General features: G+C 45.1%; 1 pseudogene; it reads right to left on the reverse strand.

Moving 5' to 3' along the window:
• Positions 1-26,033, reverse strand: part of LOC147904720 (protein ROOT INITIATION DEFECTIVE 3-like) — a 35,225-nt pseudogene that overhangs the window by 7,603 nt on the left and 1,589 nt on the right.

Consider the following 26,033-nt stretch of genomic DNA (forward strand, 5'->3'; position numbering starts at 1 on the left):
TGCAGCCTACCTGTCAGTGTAAAACAGGCACCCTTCTCCTAACTCTTGATCCTCTGCTTTCTTTATTTCCCCACTGCTTTTTTTAAACATGGCCCAATAGAGGCCACACACAGTGGAAAACTTATAGTAATGCCCAGGAGCTCACACAGTGTGCGTGTGGGGTGTGGAATCACAAACTGTCGCCCTTTTCTGGTCGGAATGTGGTCAGATTCCTCTCGAAAAGGACTTTGCATGGCCTGTGTGGACTTCTTGAATACAGAGTCATGATGAAAGGGATGTCATGTCAAGATGAATGGTAGTTATGATGATTTTGAATTAAAAATCTTACTGCTCACTGACTAATTGTCTCAGTGCCAAGTCCGAGCTACGCTCTGTGGAACCATGGAAGCTATAAATTTTCCAAATTGGCTATGGTTTCTCTCTTTCCTTCACATCTTCTAGTTTGATCCATCCCCTCTAGCACACTAGCTTCTCCCAAAGAGGCTCTGATCATCTCCTCCTCTGTTGTCGATGCTGGATTAGCTTGTTGGGACCTCGCCACCGGACACCATCTCCCCTGTCGCTTGAATTGTTGCTACCCCCACAATGGATTGGTCTGTTTGGGACATCATTCTTTGGTAGCCTCACAAATACAATGGAATGGTGCAGTTGGCAGTGGCGAGGTTTTATTTTGGGCATTGGATAAGGTAATTGGCACTCTTTTAAGCTCGGCTTGATGGAGAAAGAGCAATACTTTGATGGAAATGAGCCTTTGCCAATCAAGCGATCACCATCATATATTTACTATACGTTACTTCCAAGTGAGTAGCGTACTAGGCACATCCACATGTTGTAATCTTCATTGCACTCGTTTCAATACAGTGACGTTGTAGTCTTGAGTTTGCAAAAGTATCCGAGGTGAGGTTTAGATGGATCGGTTCTGTCTCAGAGCAAATTCAAGCTGATAGGTGCTACCCTGTTGAATTGATTGTACCACTTGCTTGCATGTACGATGGTGTTTACATGGCTAGGGGAAACTTTCCAATAAAATCTATCTTTGGGAGGTGCATGTTCCTTAAATCCGATGTTTAATATTTTGTTGTTGTCATGGACACATAGTCTTCCCTGGCTATACAATTAACTATCCCCCATGGAGGGGGAGCCAAAGAGGCGGTGGTGGATGGTAGAGAGGCCAAAATGCAAACAGCAATGTTGAATGCTACTACTATGGTAAAATGGGTCATATGGCTAAGGACTACTACAAAAAGCAGAATGACATTATGAATGGAAAGTTGTAGCAAGGCAATTATGCATCTTCCAGTAGACAGGGTGATGACAGAAATGAGCATCTATATATGGTGCAGCATATGACCAATTCTGTGATAAGTGCAGAAGAACGAAATGATGTGTGGTATGTTGACTCAGGTGCATCAAACCACATGACAGGTCATGCAGAATGGATGCAAGATACAAGGAAAATGGAAAAACCAGGATTTGTAGAGACTGGTGATGATACTGCACATCCTATTGTGTAGATTTGTAAAATTCCTTTGTCTATGCAGGATGGGAAAGAGAAATACCTGTCTGATGTATTTCATGTCCCAAACATCACCAAGAACCTGGTTTCTGTTGGTCAAATGGTTGAGCAGGGCTTGCAGGTCAGATTTAATCCTCATAGATGCTTTGTTGAGGATATGAAAAATAACGATCGCTTGATAGCAAAAGGAAAGAAGAAGGGGAGGATGTTTACGTTAAATGTGGACATGCCCGAATTGAGTGCAGCAATGTTTGCACATGGGACCAGTGTAGTTGCAGATATTGATATCTGGCACAAACGCATTGGTCATGTTAATATACAGCGACTTAAATCAATGCAAGCCCAAAATATTGTTGCAGGATTGCCTAAATTCAAGGTTGCAGAAATGCACAAGGTTTGTGAAGCCTGTCGATTTGGGAAACAGGCAAGGAAACCTTTTCCTAGGCATGTTCAAGAGAGTTAAAAGCCATTGGAATTAATCCACTCTGATGTGTGGACTACTAAAGCTGCATCTATTGGAGGTTGTCACTATTTTGTCACTTTTATTGATGACTTCAACAGAAAAGTTTGGCTGTATTTTATGAAAAAGAAAAGTGAAGTGTTTGGGCACTTCAAAGCTTTTAAAGCTATGGTTGAAAAAGAAACAGGCCTACAAATAAAATGCTTAAGGTCAGATGGAGGGGGAGAGTACCTCTCAATTGAGTTTTCAAGGTTCCTGCAGGAGCATGGCATAAAGCACCAATATTCATGCAGTCATACCCCACAGCAAAATGGACTTGTAGAAAGGAAAAACAGGCATATTGGAGAGGTATCTCGGGCTATGCTAAATGAAAAAGATCTACTAGATTATTATTGGGCTGAAGCAGTTGCTACAGCAGTTTATATAATGAACAGGACTCCCACTGCAGCAATACATGGCATGACGCCAGAGGAGATGTATACTGGTAGGAAACCAGAAATTTCTCATTTGAAAATTTTTTGTTGCATTGCCTATGTCCATGTGCCAGATGAGTTGAGGTCCAAGTTGGATCCAAAAGTTGAGAAGTGTGTCTTTATTGGTTATTCTCTGCAGCAGAAAGGGTATAGATGCTATAACCCTTCTACACGTAAGTTCACAGTGAGCAGAGATGTTGTTTTTGATGAGATGAGCAGCTGGTATAAACCAATAAATGTGATGATAGATGTAGATGCACAAAATGCTAATGCTGCATAGAATTCAATGCAACAGTCACAAAATATCAGTGGACGTACAGTGTCCTCTAGCAGTGGTTCACATACTTTGCCATGGACATGCAAATTAAGATCAGGAGAATCTCCTCAAAGCAATGCAGATAGTGGTACGCAGGTATCACGAAAAGGAAAAGAGAAGGTAGATCAGCCCATGTTTGATGTGAATGCAGGTCACTCTTATGTGGATAGTGAATCCAGTGGGTCAGAACAGAGCATTGATGATGAGTTGGGTATTCCTTCTGTTGTTACACCTGGAGTAAGGAAGACCAGGGATGTTTTGAGAGCACCTAGAAGTGAACCTATTTTGCACAAGTCTACCACCAGGGTTAGGTATCCTGTGGATAGGCTGAAATATGATGGATTTACAGCCATTCACTATGCTTATATGGTCAAAGTGATACAGGAACCAGAAACCACTTCTTTTGAGCAAGCCATGGGAAATGAAAAATGGGAGAAAGCCATGGATGAAGAAATGGATGCCTTGGAAGAAAATGCTACATGGGAATTGGTGCCTTTGCCTAAAGACAAGAATGCAATTGGCTGTAAGTGGGTTTATAAGATTAAGCACAATGCAGATGGTTCTGTGAATAGATACAAGGCAAGATTAGTGGTCAAGGGGTATGCACAGACATATGGCATTGATTATGAAGAAACTTTCACTCCGGTGGCAAGGATGGCAACCGTAAGAGTAGCCATTGCTATGGCTGCATCAAAGGGATGATCTTTACATCAGATGTAAAGAATGCCTTCTTGCATGGTGATTTGCAAGAAGAGGTCTTTATGGAGCAGCCACCAGGTTATGTTCATGCTCTTCATCCTGAGTTTGTTTGCAGGTTGAAGAAAGCCTTGTATGGCTTGAAGCAAGCACCTAGAGCATGGTCTAACAAGATAGGACAGTATCTTGTCATTATTGGCTTTCAGATTTCCAAGGTAGATTTCTCACTCTATGTGAGAAAAATTGAGAAAGGTATTATGCTGCTTGTCATTTATTTTGATGATTTGATCATCACAGGTGATAGTGATGAAGATATCCTTCATGTGAAAATGCTATTGAGGCAGAAGTTTGAGATGAAGGATTTGGGAGAGCTGTGCTATTTCTTGGGCATTGAGGTGATTAGATCACCAAGTGGGATACAACTCTTGCAGAGGCAGCATGGATTGGACATGCTGTCCAAATATGGGATGACAGGCTGTAAGCCTATCTCAATTCCTTTGGAGCAGAATGTGAAGCTGAGCACAGATGCAAGTGAGCTTTTGGAAGACCCTACTATGTACAGACGCATAGTAGGAAGTTTGATTTATATGACTATTACCAAGCCAGATCTAAGCTATGTTGTTGGATTGGTAAGTCAGTTTATGCAGGCTCCAAGGAAACTGCATTTGGATGTGGCTAGACACATACTCAGGTATGTGAAGTCCACATTGCAGTATGGACTATTTTATGAGGCTGGGGTTCAGATACAGTTGCATGGATACACTGATGCTGATTGGGCTGGTAGTATTTCTGATAGACGATCTACCAATGGATATGTGTTCTCTTTTGGGAGTGCTGCAGTCACTTGGAGTAGCAAGAAATAGCCTACAGTTGCCTTGTCGAGCACAGAGGCTGAGTACAGGGGTGCAGCAATGGGTGCATGTGAGGTAGCTTGGTTGCATAAGCTACTTTATGATATGCATCAGTCTACAGATGGTCTAGTTGTCATTTATTGTGACAACATGAGAAGTCTTTCATGCTAGAACAAAGCACATTGAGGTGCATTATCACTATGTGTGGGAGAAGGTTTTACTAGGTCTTATTGATCTAGTTTATGTCAGCATAGAGGATCAGGTAGCTGACATATTCACGAAAGCATTGGGTGCAGAGAAGCAGTGCAAGTTCAGAGACCTGCTTGGTGTGCAGGAATTTGGATTGAGCTCAAGGGGGAGTGTTGAGATATCGAGCTCCACTCGCGATATGCCAGGGTGACCGTTGTGCATTTATGTCACCGACTTGTTAGCTGCAGATCCGGTTGGTACACCGCCCATGAATAATAGCTGGATGGTAGCTATCATTATCTACTCTAGTTTGTGGCTCAGTTAGTATGCCACCTTAGTTAGTTGAGTTTGGTTTGAGACCTACATATAGGGTTCTTCTATTTCTTTGTACTTGAGTTCTTTTGGCTTACACAACTAAGAAGAGGAAAACTGTTTTCAGCCTCCACCTTTGTGTGTATTCCCCCATTGTGTATGTGAGAAAGCCGCAAGTGAGACTCCTTCCCTCTCTCCCACTATCTTCACAAGCGAGATATTCAGGGAAAAGACCACTAATATCAATATTAGATACACATAATGGCCATTGATTCACAACTCGAACAAATATTTTCCAATTTGTTGTCCCAGCATAAAATGACTGCTCATTGGGATGTAAAACAAGGGAATTGATTAATGATTGCAATTGAATCGACTGCAAGAGCTTCCCAAGCCCCAGTCCCCAAACCTACAAATGTAGTCGCATCAAATGTCACAATTTATAGGTCTACCAATCTGGACCATATTACACTCGTACTATGTAAAATGTTATGGATGAAAAGGGAAATGCATACATGGAGTAGGAAAGTGATCAATTATCTGATCCTAAGTAGCCAAACAAACTTGCAAATCATATTTGAGCTGATACAACCACAAAGCATATAACAAAGCAAAAGGACAGTTGGATCACCCTGGTTATTTGAACGAGAATGGAAATACATCATAATATCCCCTCTGTGAAAAGCCACGTTGCAAAAAAGCAGTGGGGAAATGAAGAAAGCAGAGGATCAAGAGGTAGGAGAAGGGCACCTCTTTTACAGTGATAGGCAGCCTGGATCGCAATTATCCTGGTTGGAAGGTGAAGAAGAGCTAAATATAATATAGCATGGATGATTTTGGGGTACGCTAAAGATGGCTTGTCATTTAAATATGACCATCCTCCCATAAAACTCAACCCTAAAGCTAAATTTTTTCTCCTCTCTTCCAAAATGAAGGATTATGGAACTTTCATGTCATCCAATCACCTTGGAGCACACTCTAGCCCCGTACGCACAAGAGTTGTCCCCTCCATCCACTATTAGCTAGATCATCCAAATATATCCCATGCTGCACCAAACCTCAGTGTTTGTTGGTAGTCCCCATCGGCACTCACTGCCCATCTGCAATTCACAATGAGATTCAGTTTCCTTCCCATTTGGCAGAATTCCCAAACTAATATGGGAATTACTTTTTGCTTTTGATAGGACTGCTAATTTTACACTCTTCACTTCCCCCTTTTCTACAGAATTTCCAAGCAGTAGTACATAATTTGCGCGTTAAAATGGAATATGTGAGATGCACTTTCGCTTCTATCAAGGTCTCGGCAAGGGCATAGCTACCATGTAGGTGTTGGTGTTCCACTCCAAAAAGACACACCTAGTCATTGGAAATTGCTCAGGGCTCATGTCCAAGCTCAACAAACATTACCCTCGCTAGTGATGCCATGTCTTGCTTATATAACCAAATCACCAAGATACATTGAGTTGGATGCTATAGGAAACCTTGATAGATTCTGGTCTTATGTCCTCATTATCTTGAGTCCATTACCTCACGCTGATATTTACCTAACCAAAATCCTCCCTTGCTTGGATATATTAGACTTCTTTAAAGTCGATTGGCTCATAGTTTCTTTAAGAAACTTAAAAGATCCATTTAACCCATGGGTTGCATCTATTTCTCAAAAGCATTAGTTTTCTCATGCTACATTTGACGGTGAGTCAGTTTGGAAGCTTAGAAGAATGCATGTTTGGAAAGCCACACCATCTTATAAGGTTTTGAATTGTATGCCACTACTTTACAACGTGTCCCATAAAAGCCCAAAGAAGTAGAACACAAAACATTATGATGTAAAACTTTCAAAAACATTATTCATTTATTAACATTCATGTCACTCTTTCAAGCATTATTTTTTGTTGGTTTGATTTTTCATGCATTACCTGCAAGAGACTAGTTACAATGTTGTGGGTTGTAAAGTCAACTTGTTTCGGGGTGAACGGAGCTTGCCAACATCCCTCCTTTATAGCACAGTTTTGGAAGATTATTTTGGGAGAATTTTCGTGTAGGATTAGACTTCGAATTGCAATCTTGAAGTTTCTCCTTTATGTTTCCTTTGTAATAGCAAAAAAGGGGTCTCATTTTGGGAATGTGTGGTAGTCCGTGGAGTTTGAAGAAGTGTGTTTAGATGGTTTGATCGCATGTGTTAGTTTTCACCATACCTTGAAGCAAGCCCTCTTTGGTGATAAATGGAAGTTGAATACTCTCTTGAATATCTGGCAAATGGTTCTAGCATTGAACATCTGGAACATCAAAATAATCCTATTTTTCAGAAGACCCATGATGTAGGCTCTTTCTTTGAAGAGGTTTTGGAGGAGTCTGTGTAGAACTTTTGGCTACTTTGGTAGAAAGAGCTCATTATTCTGGCAGGTCTATTTAGCCCTCATGGGCTGAGATGTTCAGACCATTTTGATTCTGTCTTCCTGCTCTAGGAGGCTGCACTTTTTGTTTTTGATGTTGTACTTCATTTTTGCTTATATATAATACTAGTTTTTAAACCCCCCACCCCCCCTTAAAAAAGTCATTTTTCTCAAGCACCTATATCTTACAACATGCTATAAGGTTTAGTCTAAGTGCTTTTTAAGCCTTGGATCATAGAATTCCAAAAAACAATCATTCTTTTAACAATTCCTTAGAGAGAGAGAGAGAGAGAACTAGTAACATTCACGGGTCATTCTGCTACAAAAGGAAGAGTGCAATGAGTTTAGAACTAGACTACAAAGCGATGTTTGTTCTCTATCCTACTTTGTAGGAAGGGGAGGATTGAGACAGAAGGGTAGAGTAAGACACTCATTCTACCTTAGAATGTTAGAAGCTAAAACTATAGGTGCCTTTAGAAATGGAAAACTTCTTGAATAAACCAGCAATGCTGCTCCTCATTGGAGCGCAAGGCTTTTTTAATGTCCCATATTTCTTGCAAAGCGTTTGTACTACAAATAGGAGAGTACCTCAAGAGGAGAACGTTTTAAGGGTATGGAGGACTAGGAATAAACATTAACTCAGAAGGTAGGACCTCTTTGGAGCCATTAAGAGAGAGATCTTGAGGTTACCCTTGTGCACTTGACAATAGAACGTTGGACTCTGATTACCATAGACTCACTGTCAAAAGTGTTAGTGATATAGGAGAAGCCTTGTGATTAGCATCTTTTTAGTGTATCAAATCTTTTGGGCACTCTGTGGAAGGTTGATACCAGCTAGCACAAGCTACTTGCTGACACATCGTTTCTCATCGACACGAGAGCAAGCACTTTCTTAGATAAGGACTGCAAGTTTTGACCCTCCTTATGTCAACCTCTCATGCATTGCCATGCAGAATCAAAAACATGATGAACAACAATGGTCCATCATTGAAGGAGGACGTTCCCCCCTGAATAGTGGCATGCAATGCGCCACTGTTGCAATGTGACTAAATGAATAATAACTTGGTAGGTTCCAGCTTTAGCTTTCACATCCAATCTAGTGATGAAGACACTACTATGGCATTTGCACCACCTGCACCAGAGATGACTATTCTCACGATAGACGCTGTGGCTAGACCACCTATATAGAAACTTCTTTGTTGTGTCAAAAATTTTGCATATGCACACAAAATTAAAAACTTCTGTCATAAGATGTAGACTCTATAAATTTAGCCCAAAAGGACTAAGATATCAAATGAGGGAAAATTATCGTACAAGAGGCCAGACAACAACAATGCCATCATCTACACCCGAGATTAATAGCAAGTTAATAAATAATAACTTGGTAGGTTCCAGCTTTACCTTGAACATCCAATCCAATGATGAAGACACTACTATGGCATTTGCACCACCTGCACCAGAGATGACTATTCTCACAAAGGCGCTGTGGCCAGACCACCTATATAGAAACTTCTTTGTTGTGTCAAAAATTTTGCATATGCACACAAAAGTAAAAACTTCTGTTATTTGGTGTGATTCTCTCTTGTAGGCACTAGCATTTGGGATTTTTGCTTACTACAGAAAGGAAACGCTTCAAGAAGCACCCTATGCATAAAAGGATAGATGGCCACTTGAGTAGTGAGTGCACCACAAAAAAGGAAGAAGGGACCTTAATCAATTATTTACCAAATATGGCTAGTCCTTGTACCATGTCTCCTTATTATCCAAAACCTTGTAATAAGCCTATTGATAAAGGCTTCTTGCATTTTATATATTACTTGATGTAGTGCAATACTCCTCTCTTAGTTCATATTAAGGGGGGTGCTAAGATTTGATAGTTAAGGTGATTGGAACATTGGATAGGACTTGGTAGCATATATAGTAAGGTGGTGCCTTGTGTGTAAGGTGTGGAGCACAAGGGGCCTCCTTATTTTGTAAGGTTGTTTGTCAATACTATACATGATGTGTTGGAGTATCTCATTGTTATGGCTTCTCCTCCATTGGTTCCTCCTACCACGTTGCATGAATGTTGCTTTATCAAAGTCCTCACCTCTTCTCTCCTTCTAGTTTTCTACAAATAGTTAAAAGATATATCTTTTAATGATGCATGTTTCCCAATGCCAAATCGATAGTATTGTACACATGACCGCTAGAGTCAACATTGTCACTTGCAAAAAGTATGTCAAAGAGTCAAGTGGCAATCAAGGGGCTAGTATTTTCAAGGTACAAGGATTGCTCTAGAAAACGGGTGCATTAGATAAATGTGGGAGTTGTGTGCTTCATGCTAGAGTTAGAGATCAATGTTAGAGGTATGCTCTAAACCAATGTCAGAGTTATGTTCAACCTATTTTCCTTTATAACTTTATATGTGATCTTGAAGAGCATGCAAAATCATTTCAAAGCATGTGAAAGGAATAAGGAGATAGAGTATACTTTTCTCAAAATAATGTTTACTTAAAAGCATGTCCACAAAATAAATTAAGATAAACATAATGTCTAGAGCAAAAAAAAGTGATAGAAAAAAGTTCACAAAATTGCATAAAGTAAACATCGATTTCTATACTCTCAAGAAGCAATTGAGCTAGAGCCCACACCTATTGTTGCAACTTGCTTATGAGATTGGTCCTATGTCTTGGCTATTTAGATTAGTAAATTGAGTGAAATTGAATGACTCAAATGGCTTGTCCATATCTATTTCTTCAAACAAAATTCTATAACATGTGTAGCCTTTAGAGCCATTTTTCAATGATTTGGATATATAGAATGTGTAAAGGCCCTCAAGTCAAGCAAAAAATATGTAAGACTCTTGTACTTGATGAGATAAAGCTTAAGGTATGGTAGTCTAAGCATTGGAATCTAGTTGCCCCTTCAATTCAACCTTTTAAAGTTATTTTTATCCCTTTTATGACTCTCTGCCTCTCTTTGGTTTTTAGAAAATCTCTTTAATTTAAAGTCTCTCAGTCTCTCTTCCTCCCTCTCACCCCCTCTCTCTTTGCCTTTCCCCTCTTATGAAGGACACGAGTTTATAGAAGATTTTGTAAATTTTCGAACGGGAACATAGTTAAAAGTCCAAGGTTGCTAAAATGATGAGATGATAGGACAAGAATTTAAGGTTCCCAAAAAGATGTCATTCTGCCTCCCTACAATCCCCCACAAACATAGCAATTGAGGGATATGTTCCCGACCTAATGCTTGGTCGCTTGGATCCCTCACCATACTTGTTGGCATCTCCCTCTACTTTATCTTCCCCTTCCCTCCTCCCCTTGAGTTTTTCCTCTCTAGATTTTCATTTCTTACCTCCTCCCCCTCCCCCTCTCATATTCTGGAAGGTGATGCAATCATGGAGAAAAAGGAGTGTAACAAATGATTGACCCTTGCATGCACGAGCGAGCATGTGCACATGTGCACACACACATAGTGTGTCCTGTTGATGTGTTTTTTCTTGCACGCACATACAGGCGCACATAAGCAAGATTCTTCATAAAGGAATCGAACATACTAAGGTGAGAGGGAATTGAATACAGGTAGTTGACAGGTAGGGAATCGAGTAAAGCCTAATGACAGGTGATAAGAGTCTTCCTAAGGGATTCCAGTATGAACTTAGGTGCACTTGCTCGTCAGCTATTGCTAATGTGGAGCCATCAGCTGTCATAGTCTTGGGTGGAGGGAATATCAATTTGGACATTTCGATTAGAATTTCCTCCTCATCGTAATGCCCTCCCTGAAATCACCTGCTAGAAACAACATGCCCGGATGCTACCATCTCTGAATGTACACATGTTACCTTGTAATCCCTCTCCCCAAGCCTTTGACAATGGTGGGCTGGGAAAGGGGGGGCTGGCCTTTCCCAGTCATAAAATGGCTCGCGGGCTACTTGCACGCTCGTCATTTTATGAGGGGGAAAGGCATCCTGCTGCCTCCCTTTCCCTACTCTGTAAACGTCGCTGTGGTTGGCCAGGATTACATCCTGATCGTCCACCTCTGACCTCCTAAAATCTAGAACCCTTCACTCAGAACCTCGGCCAGCACTCACAGGAAACCTTCACATGGCCTCCCTAGCTCACCTTGATGGCCAACCAGGAAGGCCCAATTGTCGCCCTTTTTTGACCGGAATTCGGCTAGATTTCTCCCGAAAAGGACTTTGCATGGCCCATGTGGAATCCTTGAATACAGAGTCATGATTAAAGGGATGCCATGTCAAGATGAACGGCAGTTACGATGATTTTGAATTAAAAAGCTTACTGCTCACTGACTAATTGTCTCAGTGCCAATCTGAGCTACACTCTCTGGAACCATGGCAGCTATAAATTTTCCAAATTGGCTATGGTTTCTCTCTCTCCTTCACATCTTCTAGTTTGATCTCCTCCTTTGTTGCCGATGTTGGATTAGCATTGCACGCCACTGTTCAGGGGGAAACATCCTCCTTCAATGATGGACCATTGTTGTTAATCATGTTTTTCATTTTGCATGACAATGCATGAGAGGCTGACATAACGAGGGGCAAAAGTTGCAGTCCTTGTCTAAGAAAGTGCTTGCTCTTGTGCCGATGAGAAACGATGTGTCAACAAGTAGCTTGTGCTGGCTAGCATAGATCAACCTTCCACAGAGTGCCCGAAAGATTTGATACACTTGTTAAGGGCAAAAGCAGCAACAGCAAAGAGGAACTAGGGGGGGAGTCCTTAGATTATTATCATTAATACGTTGTATCTAGTTTATAGTGAGATATGAAAAGACGGAAGTTCTAGGACTAGGCGGAGAACTGACGAGGCACGGCAACCGTCACGGCAACCGTGAAGGAGTTATGTGTGCCGGTTAGATAAAAGAGAAGAGAGCGATCATTCAGGGGGCTCATTGATGAGGATCGGAGCAAGGATCAGTGTGATCAGAAGAGGAACATTGTTATGTATCAGAGAGTACGGTGTTGTACTGCTCGGAGAAGTGTAATACAGATATTCTATTGCATCTATCTTATTGTTTTATCATGAATGATTCTGTCGATCACTGTTCTACTCTATGAATTTTCATACGCAGTTCTGAAGTTCGATTACGCATGTAAATCTGTCGCAGTAGTGCGTTTCGAGTTAGTCTTCAGAGTAGAGAGGGCTAACACTTTGGCGACCACGGAAGATTTCCATGTTCGTCGCGGTGGATACCCCGGAGAGGTTGGATGCTCCCCATCTGTAATACTCTGATTCCTCGGTGCGTAGACTAGCGCATGAATGACGCTGGGAGTGAGCCAGGGGGAACATCGCGCTCTCCGGCACGGCCTCGGGAGCCTGCAACTCCAGTATCGGCACGTACAACCCGCGAGGAACGGCATGACAGATATGTGGCTCAACGTGATCTTCTCTTCGGCTTCTTCACGGATAGTGAGAGTAGTAGCCGCTCTGACACACCTCCGCTGATCCCAGGAGAGGAAGGTCCAGTCGTTTCCGGTGTTCAGGAGGAAGGCGAATCCTCCGGACGCAGTAGCCCGTTCGATTTAACAAGTACTCCTCCGGAAGACGAAGCGTCACCGTTGCGAAATTCCCCACCACCGAGTCCCAGGAGACGGAGGGGTGGTGTGCCTGCAGGAAGCGGAGCCCCAGGTCCGTCACCAGATCCCGGTAGGGGAGGTGGAGGCGGTGGAGGCGGAGGCGGGGGTGGAGTTCCGGCGGTAAGTAGCGCGGCTATTCCACCACTGGTACCCAGGATGACGGTGAAGTACCCCAAGTTTTCGGGACGGGATAAGGAGGATGCGGATGCACATATACTGTCATTTGAGATGGCATGGATGGTGAATATGGCTCCACCAGTGCAGGCGACAGATCTTATGAAGATGGCGACTTTCATCCCGACACTGCAGAAGTAGGCGGCAGTATGGATCGCGCAATATGGAGCTACCCATTTCGCCACGTTTGATCTACTGCGGGATGCTTTTTTGCTCCGGTTTCGGGAGGACAAGACCCGTGTTCATGTCCTGGCCAAACTGGGGAGACTGGAACAGAAGAACCAAGAAGTGGAGGCGTATGCGGCCAGGTTTCGGTCGTTGATCCGCCGCCTCGATGCAGCAACTACCCCGGCAGTCCCCATCCAAAATGCTTACTTCATGGAGGGGCTGATTAAAGGATTGAAAAGGTCCCTGGCATCGTTGGATCTGGAAGCTCTTTCATTGGAAGAAGTCGTCCAAGCAGCGGTGAGGGCGGAACAAGTTCTGTTTACTTCCAAGGGAAGGAAAGGAAAAGTGAAGTATGAGGAGGCTGAGGGAGACTCCGATACCGATAATGAGGAGGAGTCGGATCAGTCGGATGAGGAGGAGGACAAACGTTCCATGAGGCGGAAGGCTGGAAAAGCGGCAGGGAAGTTATTTCCGGAAGGATCTGCTGCCGGAGCCAAAAGCCGGGATAGTGGAATAGGGTCCTCTTCAAAAGTTCGCAAGGATACTTGGTGTAATCGGTGCCGGAATGCAGGACACTTAGCAGAGGAATGCGGTTTGAATGAGCGGTGGTGTGCGATTTGCCAAACAGCGACGCATACCACGGAGATCTGCCGCTATAACGCACGAATAGCCCCGACACCAGCGGTGGCGGCGGTAGTTGCGGCACCAGCCGCAGCACCAGCCGCCGCACCGGCGAGAAGACCTTGGCGGCCGAGAACGGCTGGAACAGGTGCAGATGAACCAGCAGGGGAACGGACGTTCCTATGTTTTTATTGCAATCAACCCGGACATTGAAAGGTAGATTGCGAATTATTCAAGCGCCACAAGGCGGAAAAGGAAGCAATCCGGGGATCTGGAGAAGGCAAGTCCACACCAGCAGTGAATGCGGTTCTGATTATCGAATGCGATGATGCCAGTCAGCAACAGGATAGCAAGGAGCCTAGTCCGACGTCCGAAGAAGTACCGGAAGTACCGGCGGGTGTCCCTGTTGAAGGCAAAGTGGGAGGAAGTGCGAGCGGAGATGTGCTCGTGGTCACACGATCCCAGGAAAAGGTGCGGGAATACAAGGCCCCGCAAGAGAAGGGGAGACCTACGGCGTTGGACTGGCAGGCACAACAAAAGGTGCGGTCGACGGTCGGTGAATGGGTCCAGAAAACCCCAACGGTGTTACCTAGGCCGAGCGCGGACAAGGCAGTCTCGGTGACGGAGAATGGTGCGAAGGTGGCAAGGCGCCTGCAAGGAGAGCAGCCAGAAGCGACTTGTCTACCTACCAGTCAGAAGGACAGCCTGATGACCGGCGAGGAGGGTGTTGAACCATATGATTTATGGCAGGATTTGCAGAAACAGCAAATACACATGACAATGGAGCAATTGTTAGCATTGGTACCCAATTTCCGGAGTTCTCTCATCAAACAATGGACGGAACCAGTCAGGGCGATGGAGTCGGAGATGGAAGCGGTAACAATGGAAGTGTCGTCAGACGGATCTGCAAAGCCTGAAGCGGAAGTACAGCCTCCTGTTTTTGACGAAGCGGTCCCGGTAATTTCCGTAACACTGGAGAACAGCCGTGTGGGAGGGGTGTTGCTGGACGGAGGGTCTGGGGTCAACATCCTGTCCGAACAAATGCTGGTGCCATTGGGTATCACAAAATGGGAATCAGCACCCTTCGCCGTTCGGATGGCAGACCAACGGAGAGTGCAGCCGTTAGGATTGCTCCGTGGATTGAAAATGGAGGTTTGCGGCGTGAAGTTTGAAATCGCTGCGGTGATTCTCTGGATGGAGGATATTAGCGGGTCATACCCGTTATTGCTCGGAAGACCGTGGTTGCGGCAGGCCCGTGTGAAACAAGACTGGCAATCAGACCGCATCACCATTCGGAAAGGAAAAAAGAAGCTGAAGCTCTCGGTACATACCAAACAAGGGCTGAGGACACCATTCCGACCGACGATGGCGGAAGGTATCCATATGATGGACGGAATGGGGGTCGAAGAGGAGGATGACTACTTCAGTAGGAATACGGAGCTGGTAAGCTTGTTCGAGGTCGATGTGGTTGCCGTTTTAAAGCAATATCAGCATCAGATTCCCTCGGCTACGCAGGAGTCATCCAGTTCCACGAAAGAACCAGTCGAAGGGAGTCTACCGGAAGGCACAGGAGACATGCCGGACGAAGCGGGAGTGGCGGAGGCGGAAAGAGTTTTCGAGCAGGAACTCCGTCGCTCGCAGAGGGTCAAAGAAGACGAGCTGCTGGATCTTAACCTCGGGACGGAGGAGGAGCCAAAGAACGTCCGTGTCAGTGCGAAGCTCGATAAAGGATTTCGGGGAAAATTGGAGACATTGCTGAAATCCTTCAAAGACGTGTTCGCCTGGGACTACACAGATTTGCTCGGCATCGATCCCAAATTCTATCAGCACAGGATCAATCTGCAGAAGGATGCGATACCGGTTCGGCAACAACGGTATAGAATGAACCCGAACTATGCCCAGAGGGTGAAGGAGGAGCTGGACAGGTTGCTAAAGGTCGGGTTTATCTATCCGGTTGACCGTGCAACGTGGCTTTCGCCAATAGTGATTGTTCCGAAAAAGAATTTGAAGTTGTGGGTCTGTGTTGACTACAGAAAGCTTAACGCGGCGACAATCACGGATCCGTTTCCCTTGCCGTTTAATGATACTATGCTGGATACAGTGGCAGGTCACGAGATGTATTCTTTTCTGGATGGCTTCAGTGGGTATAACCAGGTGCAGATGGCACCAGAAGATCGAGAGAAAACAGCCTTCATCACGGAGTGGGGAGCATTTGTTTTCCTGGTGATGGCATTTGGGCTAAAGAATGCTCCGGCAACATTTCAACGCATGGTCCAAGAAATATTTGATGATTATTTACTAATCTTTATGCAGGTATTTCTGGACGATTTCAGTGTTTTCGGGAGTCGCAAGCAGCACCTTGAGCATCTGAAGAAATGCTTAACCCGGTGTAGGGAGGCACGGTTGTGTCTGAACCCTATGAAATGTGCATTCGCCGTGGGCAGCGGTATGCTGCTGGGTTGCATTATCTCGGCGGAAGGCATTGCGGTAGATCCGGCGAAGGTCGAAGCAATTCGGCAGGCCAAGGTTCCTGGCAACGGTAAGCAGCTCGGGAGATTCCTAGGGCAGGTTAAATGGCACAGCCGAATGCTGCGGTATCTGGCGGATGTGGCGACACCACTGTATGACCAACTCAACAAAGTACCGGTAGTCTGGTCTCCTGCTTGTGACTTAGCTTTTCGACGGCTCAAACTGATGTTGGCGACAGCACCGGTGGTTCAGCCGCCAGATTGGACGAAGATGTTTCATGTCTTCGTGGATGCCTCGGACGTGGCTATTGGTAGTGTCCTCATGCAGGAAGCGACAAGCAAGTGGTTCCGACCGGTGTATTATGCAAGTCGCAGGTTGTCAAAAGCCGAACGGAATTACTCTACGACGGAGCGGGAAGCATTGGGGATGATTTATTCCGTAACAAAGTTTCGTCACTACCTGTTGGGGAATCGGTTCACGTTTCATGTGGATCATTCCGCCTTGTTGTATTTGGTACACAAGCCCGAGCTCACTGGAAAGTTGGCCCGGTGGATGCTGCTTTTACAGGAGTTCGACTTCACGGTGGTCCATCGACCAGGAAGTACACATGCCGTAGCGGATTACCTTTCGCGGTTGGAATCTGGCGAAGACCCGATGGGTGTGGAAGACGATTTTTCGGATGCCCAGCTGTTCGAACTGGAGGCGGTGGTACCGGCAGCTCCAAAGACGTGGTACGACGACATGTTTCACTTTGTCGACACGGGCCAGATGCGCGACGGAATGTCGCGAGACCAGCGGAAACGGCTCGCGCTCAAGAGCAGAGACTTCCGGATCATTGCTATAAGCAGGGGCTAGATGGTGTGTTGCGACGGTGTGTGTACCCACATGAGCAGGAGGTCATCCTGGAAGAGGCTCACCAAGGAATCAGCGGTGGACACTTCGCAGGACAAGTAACCGGACGGAAGGTACTCCAAGGAGGTCTGTGGTGGCCAACATTAATGGGGGATGCGCATAGGTTCGTCAAACGATGCGATGTGTGCCAGAGGTTGGGCCAGCCATCAGGTCGGGACCGGATGCCGCATAATCCCATACTGGCCCTCGAACCGTTCATGAAGTGGGGGCTGGACTTTGTAGGTCCGTTTTCGCCGCCGGCGAGGAGGACAGGTAACCGGTATATCCTGGTGGCGACGGATTACTGTACCAAATGGGTGGAGGCCAGAGCACTGAAGGATAATTCGGCAAAGGCTGTGGCCAGATTCCTTTATGAAGCCATTATGACACGGTACGGATGTCCGGTTGAGCTCGTCACGGATCAAGGTGGGCATTTCCTTAATGCGGTGTTACGGGAACTGGTTACCCGGCACCTAATCATTCATAAGAAGTCCACAGTGTATTACCCTCAGGCAAACGGACAGGCGGAGTCCTCGAACAAGGTGTTGCTAGTCATTCTGAAAAAGCTGGTCAATGAAAATCGGACAGATTGGGATGAAAAACTTTACTCCGCATTATGGGCGTTCCGGACTTCCTATAAGGTTGCGACGGGGTTCACGCCATTCAAGTTGGTTTACGGAGTTGAAGCAGTGGTCCCCATGGAATTCCTAGTACCGAGTCTGCGGATTGCAGCGGCAGAGAAATTGGGCTGGGACGAGTCCGTAGACCGGAGGATTGAACAGCTGGATCGGCTGGGTGAGGAGCGGTTCAACAGTGCGTATCTTGCACAGGTAGTCCAGGACAGACGGAAGGTCTGGGTGGACCGTCATTCTAAGAAGAAGACCTTCAAACGGAGAGATGCCGTGATATTGTTTAACACTCGGATGGGTCCACATCCGGGTAAGCTGAAGTTACGGTGGGGAGGTCCGTATTGGGTGGTGGAGCGTTATGGTGACGGCACGTTCCGATTAGGAACACTACAGGGGGAGCTGTTGCAGAAGCCGGTAAATGGATTTCGTCTCCGACCATATACAGGGCCCATGCCACCTTACCCATTTCCGGAGATACCACCTGTCAAGATCATCTCAAATGCATTTGTAGCCATTTCGGTGGAGAAACCGATGATGGGGGCTATTAGTACGCACGTGTGGTATCACTCACTTTATTCCGAGAAACGGTGGGAGCAAAGCTTCGTGTTGCGGAGCGAGGACGCCGCCATGCAATCTACTGAATCTTCGAAGTGGGGCTTTTATCAGGATGATGGGACACTTGATCGTTGCATGCAAACAAGGAGTTCACCAGGGCATCTAAAAGGCAATTTGGAAGCAAAAGGGGGCTTATTTCCGACTCTTTGTTTTCCAGAACTCTTCTCCCTCGCATCCCAGCTTCTCGCCGCTATGGTGGTCTTCCATCTGATCAATCCGTTACCTGTTGGGGATGAGGCTGTGCAGTCTTGGCTGACACGAGCTCGTCTGGTGGAGTTCGCGGGTTTGCCATGGGCTACGACACCAGTTCATCCATTGGCGCAAGATATCTTGGCGCAGCTTGCACGCGGGCGCAAGGTCGTGGTGTATGGAAAGACTTTCACCTTGTGCAAGGAGCTGGTAGCGGCCCGGTTGCACTTGCCGGTGGATGGTCCATGCAAAGTCACGAAGCTTACCAGCAGTGCCATGGAGGCAGCTCTCGGCGCAGGTTGCAAGGGGGAGTACAACATGAAGAAGCTGGATGCTTCGCAGAAGACATGCTACAAGTTTATTGCGGAGGCACTCTGGCAGAAGGTGAAAGCAGAGCTACTGGGACAGGCCCAGTTTACCTATTTCCAGAGAGCGGAGCAAGGGAAACCGGTTCCCTGGGCGAAGCTGATGGCGGACAGAATTCTGGAGGTGGCCAAGAAGCTCTTGAAGCCAACGGCAACATCCCGGATGGGGCAAGTCTTATTTCTTTTGTTCGGACCAGATGCGGAACCGGTAGTCCCAGGGTCGTATGTGGAGGTGGAGGAGTCCACAGACGATGCTTCGGACAAGGAGTCCAAGGAGGTGGAACCAGCAAGATCAACAACGGAGGGAGCTCTGATGCCAAGGAACCAGGTGACTCCGGTAGTACCTGCGGTGGAGGTTACGGCGATAGTACCTGCGGTGGTGGTTCCGGCAGAAGTTCCACAGGGCAGCCAGAGGAGTAGGCCCGCGGTCTCAGCAACATCGAGCCGCATGGCCAGTTTATTGAAAAGAAAGTTGGCTCTTGTGCCGGAAGGAGCAATGTTGAAGAAAACCCGCCCGGACGCTGAGGCCTTGCAAGGGGAAAGCTCAGTCCACACTCGGGAGGACAGTTCGGGGAGACAGGCATGTCAGGAGGAAACCCGTGTAGTCCCAAGGGGGAGTGGTGAGCTGCAGCTATCTTCGCCGGTGGAGACATATGATCTGGTCACGGCACGACGGTTGGCGGAGCGCTTGCTCCAATGTTTTCAGAAGGGGCAGCTGGAGGAGAATGAGGCGAGGTTGCGCCAGGAAAATGCCAGGCTGCTCGAACGCAATCAACAGCTGCAGGAGCAGTTGTTACAATTCCAACAGATGGATGCACGGCGACAGCAGGATATGGAGGAAGCAAGGACGGCGATTGTCGCCCAAACTCAAGAACACCTGCGGCTGACGGAACAATTGACGGAGAAGGCTACAACTGCGACCGCCAGGGTGCAGTTGTTGGAAGCGGAAGTGATGGGGTACCGGCAACCCTCTAGCTCTACACGCATGCTGGACGAGGCACTTTTGTTGGATTTATCGGAAGCCTTCGTCGCAGAGATGCAGGGTATTTTTCTTGATCATCAACGTCAATTGCGAGTAGAGCTGGAGCGGGCTTGCAGGCCTCTCGATCGACGGTTGGCCCGGAGGGATGAGGATGATCCGGCGGGAGGGGGCGCAGGAACAGCATTTTTACCACCAGTACCAGTGACGGAAACTGCGGCACAACCGGAGGGTGGAAGTTCTACATCGGCAAATACTCTCGGGAAGCAGACAGCGGCGAGACCGGTGGATTCTTCCGAAGGCTATGTCAAACGGATCGCTGAACTGGAAGAAGCCCTCCGAAGAGCGAAGGCCAGAGGAAAAAGACCCGAGATCGCACAGGTTCCCGCAATGAAGCCACGACCCCAAGCGGACGCAGCAGCCGCTTTTGTGGCAGCTTTTCCGGAGCCAGCGGACGGGGAATCCTTTGACGCAAGGCACTTTTTGCAGCTGAAAGAACACGTCGCGGTGGTGCAACAGCAGTGTGACGATGCCAGATCTCAGCTGTTGGCACTCAAGCTCGCCCGGAAAGAAGAGCACCATCAACATGAAGTTGAGGTGAAGAGCCTCATGGCAGATCTGCTGAAGATCAGAGCTACTACGGCAGAACAATCAACAGGTGCCCAAACCAAGGAATTGGGGCGGGTAATGAAACGACTGGATGGTGTGGCGAAGAAAGCAGATCGCAGTATGCGGGTAACCGATCTCGAACTCGCTCTATCTGAGAAGACCCGACTGCATGAAGAGGAGCTACAACAGCTGCGGAGAACGAGTCATGTTGAGAGAGCAGCTATGTTGGTCGACCTGCGGACAGCATGCCGCTATATTCATCGGATGGCGGCAGTAGCTCAGCAGGCGGGGGCGGCGGCACCACCTTTCTATGGACAGCTCCAAATTTTTGTGGATGCCCATGCTCTCAACCCGCAGCAGCTACCTTTACTTCGATCGGCGCAAGCGGCTCCGGCAGTACAAGTACCGGCGCCGGCGGCTCCAGCAGTTCCGGCGGCGGCAGCGGCAGCAGCGGCGGTGGCGGACGATGACGGTGGCGACGTCGAGGATGAACCGTAGCGGAGAACCGGTGGGTTCGGATGCGGATCCGGAATCCGATTCACCGGGAGTGCCAAGTGTTAAGGGCAAAAGCAGCAACAGCAAAGAGGAACTAGGGGGGGAGTCCTTAGATTATTATCATTAATATGTTGTATCTAGTTTATAGTGAGATATGAAAAGACGGAAGTTCTAGGACCAGGCGGAGAACTGACGAGGCACGGCAACCGTCACGGCAACCGTGAAGGAGTTATGTGTGCCGGTTAGATAAAAGAGAAGAGAGCGATCATTCAGGGGGCTCATTGATGAGGATCGGAGCAAGGATCAGTGTGATCAGAAGAGGAACATTGTTATGTATCAGAGAGTACGGTGTTGTACTGCTCGGAGAAGTGTGATACAGATATTCTATTGCATCTATCTTATTGTTTTATCATGAATGATTCTGTCGATCACTGTTCTACTCTATGAATTTTCATACGCAGTTCTGAAGTTCGATTACGCATGTAAATCTGTCGCAGTAGTGCGTTTCGAGTTAGTCTTCAGAGTAGAGAGGGCTAACAACACTAAAAAGATGCTAATCACGAGGCTTCTCCTATATCACTAACACTTTTGACAGTGAGTCTACGGTAGTGCTCACTGCTTTTTGCTATCTAGAAACAAGAAGGTAATAAGGATCAGAGTCCAACAATCTATTGTCAAGTGCACAAGGGTAGCCTCAATATCTCTCTCTTGATGGCTCCAAAGGGGTCCTACCTTCTGAGTTAATGTTTATTCCTAGTCCTCCATACCCTTAAAACGTTCTCCTTTGGAGGTACTCTCCTATTTGTAGTATAAACGCTTTGCAAGAAATATGGGACATTAAAAAAGCCTTGCAGTCCAATGAGGAGCAGCACTGCTGGGGTATTCAGGAAGTTTTCTATTTCTTAAGGCACCTATAGTTTTAGCTTCTAACATTCTAACATAGAATGAGTGTCTTACTCTGCCCTTCTGTCTCAATCCTCCCCTTCCTACAAAGTAGGATAGAGAACAAATATCACTTTGTATTCTAGTTCTAAACTCATTGCACTCTTCCTTTTGTAGCAGAATGACCCGTGAATGTTACTAGTTCTCTCTCTCTCTCTCTCTCTCTCTCTCTCTCTCTCTCTCTCTCTCTCTCTCTCTCTCTCTCTCTCTCTCTCTCTCTCAGGAATTGTTAAAAGAATGATTGTTTTTTAGAGTTTTATGACCCAAGGCTTAAAAAGCACTTAAACTAAACCTTATAGCATGTCGTAAGATACAAGTGCTTGAGAGAAATGACTTTTTAAAGGGGGGGCGGGGGGTTTAAAAACTAGTATTATATATAAGCAAAAATGAAGTATAGCAAAAAAAACAAAAAGTGCATCCTCCTGGAGCAGCGAGACAATCAAAATGGTCTGAACATCTCAGCCCATGAGGGCTAAGTAGACCTACCAGAATAATGGGCTCTTTCTACCAAAGTAGCCAAAAGTTCTACACAGACTCCTCCGAAACCTCTTCAAAGAAAGAGCCTGCATCATGGGTCTTCTGAAAAATAGGATTATTTTGATGTTCCAGATGTTCAGTTCTAGAACCATCTGCCAGATATTCAAGAGAGTATTCAACTTCCCTTTATCAACAAAGACGGCTTGCTTCAAGGTACGGTGAGAACTAACAGATGCAATTAAACCATCTACACACACTTCTTCAAACTCCACGGACTACCACACATTCCCAAAATGAGACCCCTTTTTGCTCTTACAAAGGAAACATAAAGGAGAAACTTTAGGATTGCAATTCAAAGTCCGATCCTACACGAAAATTCTCCCAAAATAATCTTTCAAAGCTGTGCTATAAAGGGGGGATGTTGGCAAATTCCGTTCACCCCGAAACAAGTTGACTTTACAACCCACAACATTGTAACTAGTCTCTTTTAGGTAATGCATGAAAAATCAAACCAACAAAAAATAATGCTTGAAAGAGTGACATGAATGTTAATAAATGAATAATGTTTTTGAAAGTTTTACATCATAATGTTTTGCGTTCTACTTCTTTGTGCTTTGATGGGACACGTTGTAAAGTAGTGGCATACAATTCAAAACCTTACAAGATGGTGTGGCTTTCCAAACATGCATTATTCTAAGCTTCCAAACTGACTCACTATCAAATGCAACATGAGAAAACTAATGCTTTTGAGAAATAGATGCAACCCATGGGTTAAATGGATCTTTTAAGTTTCTTAAAGAAACTCTAAGCCAATCAACTTTAAAGAAGTATAATATATGCAAGCAAGGGAGGCTTTTGGTTAGCTAAGTATCAGCATGAGGTAATGGACTCGAACATTAGGGGTTGTTTTAGGGCCCCAAAATGCACATTTTAGCACGTTTCAGGCTGTCCTGAAACTAGGAACTTTGAGGAAGAGGGAAGCACTCGTCAGTTGCCGTGAATTCAAAATATTAAGATTTATGACATATCCTCGAAAGAGGAGTAAGCATGGATAAGGAAGAGCAACCATTACTTCCACTCTCCCTATAATACAGATGTACAAAAAGGAACTTTGGAAGCCAAGGTGAGGAAGGTGATGGATCAAACGCTATAAGAGCCAACAATGGAGCTATGATGTTGACCTCCAATCGGCTTTGACTCCTAGGTGGAATCTAGGATTTCTAGATTGTTGAAGTTTCATTCCAACATCATGTTCATCTTTTGCATAACACTAACACAAAATAATAATATAAAAGTATAGGATTGAAAACTCTAACAATAGCCCGGATATGTATATATTTATTCTTTTCAACGTTATATAGTGTAGTATTATTCATTTGAGGTGTGCTCTCTATGCCCTCTCCTCATCTCCACTCTTCGTCTCTCCCTCTCCATATTTGTTCATGGTATCAAAGCTACGGCATTCTGATCCTTATGAGAGAGTGAAAGCTTAAGGTTGAGTGATTCTATTAAGTAGCATTATTTCATTCCATTGAGAGATTTCCATCTATTCCATCATTCATATCTTCTTGTGAGATATTTGAGAGAGAGTTAGTCCTTCTCCTGTCCTATTCTATGAGTGAGTCCTAAACAATCCATGAGAGACTATTCTACTCATCAAATTCAGTCATTCCCTATTCTATTAGGAAGAGAATATCGCTTAATCTAGAAAACTAGAGCAAGATAGGAGATGCAATAAAAAGCATATTACAAAAACTCAGTCTACAATGTACTAGATGGACATCAAGTAGAACTACATCCACCTAAGCTAGGGATGCTCCTATAGCCTACACAAATAAGAGGTAGCCAATAATAAGAAATTACAGGACCTGCTCTTCAAAGCATCTCAATGAATCATGAAAGGAATAGGAGACGGACATGACTACAAATGTAGAACTTGATGCACAGACAAGCTACTAGTAGCTATACCAAGAATTAATGTAACTATAGAAAGGCATAAGGATGACTGAGCTAAAAGCCAACAACAGTGATGGACAGAAGACCCGTGATGTAGCATCAAGCACAAAAGATATTTTTGGGCATTTTCATCCTTAAAAAGCCTTTTAGGCTATTCTTGGCAACTTTTTCCATATTAAGCCTTGTAATAACCGATTAGATTGCATTGTAATCATCATCCAAATATATCCCATGCTGCCCCAAACCTCAGTGTTTGTTGGTAGTCCCCATCGGCACTCACTGCCCATCTGCAATTCACAATGAGATTCAGTTTCCTTCCCATTTGGCAGAATTCCCAAACTAATATGGGAATTACTTTTTGCTTTTGATAGGACTGCTAATTTTACACTCTTCACTTCCCCCTTTTCTACAGAATTTCCAAGCAGTAGTACATAATTTGCGCGTTGAAATGGAATATGTGAGATGCACTTTCACTTCTATCAAGGTCTCGGCAAGGGCATAGCTACCATGTAGGTGTTGGTGTTCCACTCCAAAAAGACACACCTAGTCATTGGAAATTGCTCAGGGCTCATGTCCAAGCTCAACAAACATTACCCTCGCTAGTGATGCCATGTCTTGCTTATATAACCAAATCACCAAGATACATTGAGCTGGATGCTATAGGAAACCTTGACAGACTTTTGGCCTTATGTCCTCATTATCTTGAGTCCATTACCTCACGCTGATACTTAGCTAACCAAAATCCTCCCTTGCTTGCATATATTAGACTTCTTTAAAGTCGATTGGCTCAGAGTTTCTTTAAGAAACTTAAAAGATCCATTTAACCCATGGGTTGCATCTATTTCTCAAAAGTATAAATTTTCTCATGCCACATTTGATAGTGAGTCAGTTTGGAAGCTTAGAATAATGCATGTTTGGAAAGCCACACCAGCTTATAAGGTTTTGAATTGTATGCCACTACTTTACAACGTGTCCCATAAAAGCCTAAAGAAGTACAATGCAAAACATTATGATGTAAAACTTTCAAAAACATTATTCATTTATTAACATTCATGTCACTCTTTCAAGCATTAATTTTTGTTGGTTTGATTTTTCATGCATTACCTGCAAGAGACTAGTTACAATGTTGTGGGTTGTAAAAATCAACTTGTTTCGGGGTGAACAGAGTTTGCCGACATCCCCACTTTATAGCACAGCTTTGGAAGATTATTTTGGGAGAATTTTCATGTAGGATCAGACTTCGAATTGCAATCCTGAAGTTTCTCCTTTATGTTTCCTTTGTAAGAGCAAAAGGGTCTCATTTTGGGAATGTGTGGTAGTCTGTGGAGTTTTAAGAAGTGTGTGTAGATGGTTCAATTGCATCTGTTAGTTTTCACCGTGCATTGAAGCAAGCCCTCTTTGCTGATAAAAGGAAGTTGAATACTCTCTTGAATATCTAGCAGATGGTTCCAGCACTGAACATCTGGAACATTGAAATATTCCTATTTTTCAGAAGACCCATGATGCAGGCTCATTCTTTGAAGAGGTTTCGGAGGAGTCTGTGTAGAACTTTTGGCTACTTTGGTAGAAAGATCCCATTATTCTAGCAAGTCTACTTAGCCCTCATGGGCTGAGATGTTCAAACCATTTTGATTCTGTCTCCCTACTCCAGGAGGCTGCACTTTTTGTTTTTT

Source organism: Dipteris shenzhenensis, chromosome 2 (genome assembly GCF_047967505.1).
Source record: "Dipteris shenzhenensis isolate YYH24624 ecotype China chromosome 2, Dip_SZ_1.0, whole genome shotgun sequence".
NCBI lineage: Eukaryota > Viridiplantae > Streptophyta > Polypodiopsida > Gleicheniales > Dipteridaceae > Dipteris > Dipteris shenzhenensis.